Below are 8,628 nucleotides of genomic sequence, written 5' to 3'. Positions count from 1 at the left end.
AAGTTAATTACACACGCACACACGCACGCACACACACACACACACACACAGCTGTGATTTCTTGACAGGCAAATCACAGGCAAAACTGTGTGTTGGGGAGTGTTGTGGATAAAAAGGGAAAGAAAACGAAAACCTTGAAAAAGCTAACCTCCAGTCTCCTCCCACCAGTCTCTGTGAAGGATGACTTCAGTCCCTTTCTTAACTAATTCTGTCACTGTAAAATCCTACAGTCATTCTTCCACACATAAAGGACGAATGAGCTCCAGAGGAGGACCTAGAAGCTTTCCGTTTGAACTATTCACCAATGGTGGAAAAGGCAGCATGCCTAAGCCAGGTCTCTGCGGCCAATAGGATCGCCAGGTCTCCCCCACATGACTCGCTGCCCCTGTCTTTCACATGGGCTGTACTTTAGTTCAATTCAGAACTGCAGCTAGGACAGCTTCCACGGGAGGAAGGGATGGCTGAGCACAAGTGGCTGAGTCCCGAGTGACTTTTTGATGCACTTTCTTACCCTCCTCTCACCGAAAAGTGAGGATTCTGCACCTGCACCCGGGACAGTCTCGCAGAAGCCTCGACCCGTGCTGCCAAGGGACAAGGGACTGGAGCAGAAACCATTTTGAAAGGGTAAGTATGCATTGATTTTCATGAGCACTGATTAAAATAGTTTATCTTACAGGCATCGAACAGTTTTTTTAGGGTACTCCTTTGTGTGTGTGTCAGGAGCGCCTCGAATTGGTTGGGGAATCTTTCAGGAACAATTGTTGTATGATCTGTCTTAGGTGAAAGATAAGGATTTAAAAATAAAACCAGGCATTCCACTGAGTTGCTGCAGGAGCCTGCACACCTGAACCTTGCTCGAGTGTTGCTTTGTTCAGAGGAAGAAGAAGAAGAAACGAGGGCACACACCAATAGGTTTTAATTCCCTTCTTTTTGCTCTTTATGCCGAGTCAGATTTGATCTGTCCCCAAGAAAAATAAAAGACAAACTTTGCTGACTCCACTGACAAGGACGCCATAGACTTCCCAGACATCTGACAGTTGTTGTAATTAGCTATGAAAGACTGCTAAGACACTTGGGGGCAAATAGCTCTTAAATTCTGAACAATGGCTTCAAGCCAGGGCTTTCTTTTTATTTATTTCTTAGCCTTCACTTTTAATCCTATAATAATTCTAGAGGTTGAATTGCCTTCAGTGTTTTAGTCCACACACAAAAAACAAAAAAATGCGAAATAAAGTCCCAGCAGACGTGAAGGCAACTGAAAGTGGCCAGTGTAACGATCGGTGTAAAAGACAGCATTCTGCCTCGCGGTCCAGCCTTCCACATAGATTAAGATTTTAAAGAAATTCTTAATAGGGCGGAGTGAGGATGTGGGGGTAGGGAGGAAGCATGCGGAAGCTTCTTTATAGAAGAATGCTGGAAGAACCCCCCCGCCCCCTTACTAGCAGACAAAATATAAGACTAGCATCTAAGTTGTGTTCGTGGAAAGATTTTGTGTTGTTGGACTTTCAAACAGAAAACACATACAAAGCAGTTTTTAAATAGCTCAAGAAAATAAGACAAACGGAAACAAATGGGAAGGAGTGGTCCTACATTATTGCCTTCTTTTTATATTTAGTGAGGGTCATCTATCAAGGCATTGTGCCTTTACATTTAGAACCCTCCAATCCTTAAAGTTAAAATAAGCTAAGTCTCCTAAGAAATTAAAAGGTAAATCAAATCAATGAGATTTTGACTGATGAAGAATTCAAACGGCAAAACCTCCAACACACACACACACACACACACACACACACACACACACACACACAAAGATAGTTTGTAAGGAAATATTTCCCTGCACCTTTTTAAAAGCGCATATGAACTCCATCAATTATTGAAAGGAATTATTCAAAGGCTGCAGACATAAGTAATTATGGCTTAAATAGACCAGCCAGAACAGAGCCTGTGTCCCAAATATAAAACTCCAAGACCTTAGGAGTCTTTTTTTTTTTTTAAGGGAAGTCTTGGACACACATTTTCATATAATCTTTTTTTAAATGCACAGGTTTTTTTTCTTTGTCTGCTCTCATGTTATCTACACCTCCCCCACCGCCGCCCACTGTGCGCTGAGACACCTGAAGGCTAGACATAATGATCAACAGAGCTCCAGCCTGTCTGGACTCCAGCCAGGTCCCCCCCTCCCCCCCAAATCAAGGAGCTTGCACGCAATGCATGCGAAGTCTTTTCCACTGCTATGTGCAGATCCGGGATGGAAGTCTTACACGTACTGCGGAAAGATTAAAGACAACAATATCCCCTTTCTCTTACCCCAGACAGCCGCGATTTTTAACCCCTTCATTGCCTTTAGAGCCAACACGTCTTAGCCATTCAAATGCAGGTCTCTGGGAAGAGCTGTAACCCTGCCTCGGATTATACAGATACCCATGCTTCATTTGATTATAGAAATCCCATCTGCACAGAACCCTGCCATGATATTTAGGATTAGCAGCCTGCTAACCAAACACACACACACAAAACTGCTTGTGTGCGGGAGGCGTTTTTGTAGGAATTTAAGCTGTACAAGATCTGTAAAGAGTCAAGGGTCCGCAGGAAGATTCTTATAACCCTGGAAAAAGCTTGTGCCATTTCGGACGATGCTGTTTTTCCAATAAAATCTCTCTCTCTTTTTCTCTCTCCCCTTCTCCCCTCCCTTTCTGGTCTACACTCACATTCCGCCAGGCAATGGTATCATTCTAACACAGAAAAGGCAGGTTCGCTGGTGATGTCATCACATACCAAAATTTGCCTTTGTGGGCAATGTTTCCAATCACCTAATCGCCGATCACTGCTGGGTGTGTGCCTATAGGAAGTTCACGTGTTTGTGGGGTTAACCGACACCCACAGGAAAAGGGCTATTTTCTGTGTAGCTATCTATCTCCTGAAGATGTGTTCCTGGGGGCAGCCTGCGCATGTTTATCAAGATATATGTATCAGGCAGAGTTTCCTGGTTTTAGGAAGCCTTATTAACCTACTAATTAAACATTCGAGGTGGCTGAATTTCAACGACATGATTTGGATTTAGAAACAGTGAGCATTTTGAAATCATTTAGATAAAAAGCAATACAAGACTGATGATTGTTTATATGTTGCTTAAAACTTTGAAGCCGTTACATCATGTTTGCTATTAACTGAATTGTTTAAAGAAAGAAACACTTGGCACAAATGATTTTGAAGAAATGCTCAGTTTATGTGCTTTCATAAGTGAATATCCTAAGGTTTAAATAATAGTTAAACAAAATTGTTATTTAAATATATTTGAACTATCAGTAAACAAGTGTTCATATTTTTAATAGTTGGGTTTAATGCTTTAATTTTCAATTCAAATATATGTTAACTATCACTCACCAAATAAGTCCTTATCTTTTTAATAATTTATATATTCAAAATATAATGTTTTGCTTACTTAAGAGGGTAAGTTTCAATAATTTAATAAGGCAAATAGCCAAATATGAGATGTAAATTAAAAATAACTATGTATATGTACAAGCTTTTACTTATTAAGTTTGACATATATTTTAAATGAACATTTATTGGTAAAATTACTACATAACCTTAAAATTTATATTTTCCTCCCAGTACTTCTTACTTCTTAAAAACCAAAGGGAATTATTTTTAAATGGCTTTTCAAAGCCTATGTGTAAAAGCAGAACAATTTTATGCCAACATACAAATTCATTGAAATTTGTTTTGCCAATTTATTATGGGATTTTGAAAACATTTTTATATATTCATTTTACTTTTTATATTACTGTTGTTGAGAAACATACATAACTTAAGGAATCAACATATTTTGTAGTAGAAAAAACAGGCTATGCACGTTAGGTGACATCCTAAGTCGTGAGATTCAAGTGGGAACTAATAACTTTCTCACAGAATTCTTGGTCCTGACTGTGCAATCTTTATGTAAAGAGTGCTTCCAACATTTAGTTGATTCTTGCCTAAGGACAAATTATAGCTCTATTAAAGAAGAAAACTGAACAAATAATTGCATTTAAATTTCACCTACTTTCTAAAAACAGAACTTGATATTGGCCACTGGGAATACAGGTTACTAAAAAGGCATCTTTCAAAGGCAACAAGATAATGGACCTGATTGAAATAGCTGAACTACGTAAGGCCAATTCAAGAACAAATGGTTTTTCAGAGCATAACGGAGAGAGAACAATTTACTATAGGACAATTTATTCTTCTTACACAATGGCAATGATTTATTTGAAATGACAGAACAAACACAGAAGATATACAAAAACAACCAGCAAATATATTATGTCAGAGTTATATCAAGATTCTTGTGTTTCACATATAAGATTATTTTTATTACAATGATTATTTATTTATCTGAAGTCTTTAACTAACAGTCAAACTCTTCCTAAGCATTTATTGAAGCCATAAGTATGTATGTCATGCACATGCATCTCGTACATAGAATATGTACATTAAATGGTTTAATGTGATTTCATAAGCAAAAATGACTGCAGGATTTGAATTACGACTCCTTTAAAATGTTTTTGAATTGGGATTTTCAAATATTTTAATATGGTGCAATTTGAATGCAGCTTCTGTAACTGAGAAGAAGATGGTGGTTTCATTAAAGTGGAGAAGCTGTAATCACCCCAGATGCCTCATCTCAAAAACATTCTAATCATCTACAATCGGTTTCTAACTTTGCCAAGGGTAAAAAACACTTAGAAAATAAACAACTCTCTAGCTCTTAAAACTATGAAGATGAGTCCTAAAAGTAGCGTCCTACTTATATTTTTTGTGTATGGAAAGAAAGATAAATTTAAAATAAAACTTGACCTTTAGACATAGGTCCCGATTCATTTTTTCAGTCGATACCTGAACATTGAGCGGAGAAGGTACTAGAGCCTCACGTTGCAATGAGAAGAGAAGGCAAAGAGGTTTGGCTGCTTCATGGCTCAGATTTTGTTCCTCCTACGTGGCGATAATTTTCAACATTAATTTGCATAAACATGATTCAAAGATATTCTAATGATGTTCAAAAGACCCACAGCCCTGTGGATGCGCCTCGTAGGAGAAGTATTCTGGGAGTGCTTGAATGTGCCTCTGCTTGCAACTCAGTCAAGCTCAGTGAGCTGTGGGGTCAAATAGGCTTATGGATCACAGATAGGAAGTGGACTGTGCATTGTGTATTAGGGGACTTTAAAGAAGCATGGGGATATTTTACCATAAACAGATTTTGAGTTGATTTTTGGCATGTCTTTTTAAACACCAAGCCTGCAGTTCAGCTGAAATAACTTTTTATATGTACAGCTAAGACCAGATGGCCACGTGCTCCTTTCTTATTTAGATGAGACTTTTCCTTTCAATAACATCTTTCTTCTTGACCTGCTTAAAAATTCCAGCGAATGAAATCAGCACAGGATTTTCAATTCTAATTGAACATGTGCAGAGGAAGGCCAGTAGAGAAATCAGTAGAGCCATTGTGAGGCTCACTGCCTCAGTCGTGTCTTTGTGCTTCACCCTACTTGCCACGCTCAACTAATGGAAAACATTTCACTTTTATTAATATGATGAAGCTACAATATCAGTCCTTCATACAATTCATGCAAGTTTCTGTTTCTATCCTCCATCACAAGTAGTCCCCAAGTTAAACAGTTATTATGTACCGACGCTCTCAAGTTGCTGCTAAGCAATTTCTTCCTTGAAAATATATTAACATAGTGGCATGATGATTAGATCAAGATGAAAGAATGTTGGTCCTCCATAATATGTATGTATGTATGTATATACATAATGTGTATGTATGTATGTATATACATAATATATATTGTCTTTCTATGCTAAGTCACTATTGGACAAGTAAATATTTCTAGAAGCCTTTAAAATTCCAGCATTGGATACTTTTAAAATTTACCATGAAAATGTGCCCCACTAGAATTCTTGGTCTTTTATTTGTGTACCCATTGTATGACGAATAGTTTGTTTCTTTTTGGAGACCTTATTAAGAACTGGGTTGGTCAGAGATGTCAAGACTCAAAGAGTTGTGTACGTATTTGAGATAGCGCACACATCATATACGTCATAAACATAGTCATCTACGCCCAGGCCTTTTTGTTTGTTTGTTAGAATGCTTTCCTTCTGTAGGTCCCTTTTTTTCTTGTATCAGAATTTTGATGATGAATTCTTGACTGTAAGGATTATATTCACAATTGACCTACAGTCAAAAATGTTCTTTGAAAAAAACAATATTAAAATGGGAAAAGTGTTGTATGAAAATGTCATCTTTTGATACATTAATTTGATCAATAAAGATAAAAGGGGACATAAATGTAAGGTCCAATATTTTAATGTATATTGTAGATATTTAAAAAATTATATTTGGTGTAAAACTCAAATGCCTTTGGAAAAACTAAACAAAATGGCCTCAAAACAGCACTATCTTTGATATAGTATTCTTTGCCCTTACTTCCTCAGATAATGTTTGATAGCATGCTAACTGACTAGTTGTCAAAAATGAGATATCCTTGTCCTTGTCAAAAGTCAAACTAGAAGAATTGTTTGAAAATGAAAGTCTTATGAATGATTAAATCAATCACCCCTTCTTTGCACCACACTTACATGAACATTGAAATGTGGTTCTACCAAGATTCAGAGACATGAAGGCAGATTCTAAGCTATGGACACAGAGAGAATTCTTTATATACCGTGTGAATACTGAAACCTCTGAGATCATCAATCTGGGCCTTTCTGGGAGTCAGTTTACATTGCCAGTTAAAATTGGAATCCTCACCATGCCATCAAATGTATGTGTTGATTAATACTGCTGATATTTTATGCTTTTCTAGTAATTTATAAATTATGACATTCCATTAGAAAACATATGAAAAAAATTGTTGATAGCGATTTAGCCAATGGCTAGTCTTCTTTCCTCAAATGAATAAAATATCCTTAAGAGACTAAAGAACGATAAAACACTCTACCAACAGAAAACCTACAGGAAATGGAAATTCTGAGTTTCAAAAGAACACATAGCTCTCGCCTAATTCTTCTTTTAAGACAACCAATTTTAATAGCAATCATTCTAGTCCTCTAGGTGTAAAGTGGTATACAATGAAATATATATTGTGAAAATTATTGAAATTATGTGTTATAATTTTTAATGGTTGAAGCTAAGATGTGCACATCAGGTGAGTTTTAAGAAGGAATGTAATTGAGTCATGCCCATTCTGCGGCCTTCCCCGTTAATTTAGAAAAAGGCAGCTCTTGATCCTGCAGCATCGTAGAGTATTACAAATAGCAACTCAGATAAGAAGCTGTTTTTCAAATTTGTCTTTGAAAAGAGTTTTGGCAGTTTCTTTTGTGGGGGGACCATATTTTAATATTTGGTAATCTTTTTTGTCCTGTCTACTGATTCCTGAGTTGCATAGTACAGAAAAAAAATGATGATCAGTTATGGAAGTTTTGCAGCTGTGTAAAATGTCTACCCCCTTTCCTGTTCTGTAAAAATCCAGTCCTCCTTTAACTCTCCTGAGACACCATTTGTATCGGTTTTCATGCTCTTTCGAGAGGACTTTTGCCCAGACTATACTCTGTGCGCACTGCTGAACACGAGATATGGCCCAGCCTGTTTGCTATATTCTGAGCCAGGTGCCTCGCCCTTAATTGTACAGCTCGTGGTGCACACACCGAGCTCAGTAGAAACACATGCAAGTGCTCTGAAGGAAGAGGGGCTCACCGAGGAGACTTGACATCAAAGGGATGCATAACGGAGGTGCAGATGCAGATGGCTTTGGCAGTCGGAACATGTCCGGGGTTATAACCTAAGTAGGGGATCACGCTGCACTTGACTAGGCGGCTCTGCCTCCCCGCACGTGGAGTACTGGCCCCTTCAGAGTGGAAGGATTCTCTCAGCTACTGCACTTGAGGTGGGCCCTCGACTTATTCTTGTGCTTCAGACTTGATTTGATATACTTCCTGCAGAGAAATTCCTGTTCCAGTTTCAAGGAACCGACCTCTCTTTCTGAAGTTTCGAACCAGAGCGTGCAAAAGAGGTGGTGACGTCCCCAAGAATATGGGTCTAGGGACTGTAGCAAATAACCGGAAGTTAAGGGAGTATGTGGGGGAAATGGATTATAGACATGTTCCATATTCATGTGGATGAGCCCACATCAACTCTGTGAGAGCAGGTTTGGGTTTTCTGAAGTTTGGATGGGAATCTAACCTCCAGGCCATTGGAGACCTGATAGAAATCATCCATTTCAGGTTTTATATATTAACTTAAGTTGGTTACTTCAAGAACCTTCCAAAGAGGTACATTTCACTGATGGGTCTGGTTGTTCGATGACCTTGTGACTATTCGTCATTTGTAAGGACATTCCTGAAAATACTTGGTGATCAAATGAAACACTCCACCACCACGCTGGTGATTATGAACCGCTTCATAGCGTGCCTCTTGCCTGAAAGAAGTTAACGACTTCAGCTGACAACAGTCGAGGACGAAGAAATTAATTCTGTGGCTAGACTGAGGAAAGAAGGGGGTTAATTTTAAAATTTCTGTGAAGGAGGGGAGGCAGATAATGGAAGATGAAAACCAAACTAAAGACTAAGCTGCTGGTGATTTGGTTG

The 8,628-nt window shown here is 38.3% G+C and overlaps 1 long non-coding RNA gene across 1 annotated transcript in view; it reads left to right on the top strand.

Annotated features, from left to right (window-relative positions):
• The first annotated feature begins 417 nt into the window (after window positions 1-417).
• Window positions 418-8,628, top strand: part of LOC142437301 (uncharacterized) — a 62,467-nt gene continuing 54,256 nt past the window's right edge. The window contains exon 1 of the long non-coding RNA XR_012782192.1: window positions 418-624. This is a non-coding gene — a long non-coding RNA (uncharacterized LOC142437301). The remainder of the gene's footprint in view (window positions 625-8,628) is intronic.

This window comes from Tenrec ecaudatus, chromosome 1, assembly GCF_050624435.1.
Source record: "Tenrec ecaudatus isolate mTenEca1 chromosome 1, mTenEca1.hap1, whole genome shotgun sequence".
Taxonomy (NCBI): domain Eukaryota; kingdom Metazoa; phylum Chordata; class Mammalia; order Afrosoricida; family Tenrecidae; genus Tenrec; species Tenrec ecaudatus.
The sequence above is the reverse complement of the archived record's forward strand: the minus strand, read 5'-3'. Positions and strand labels throughout refer to the sequence as shown.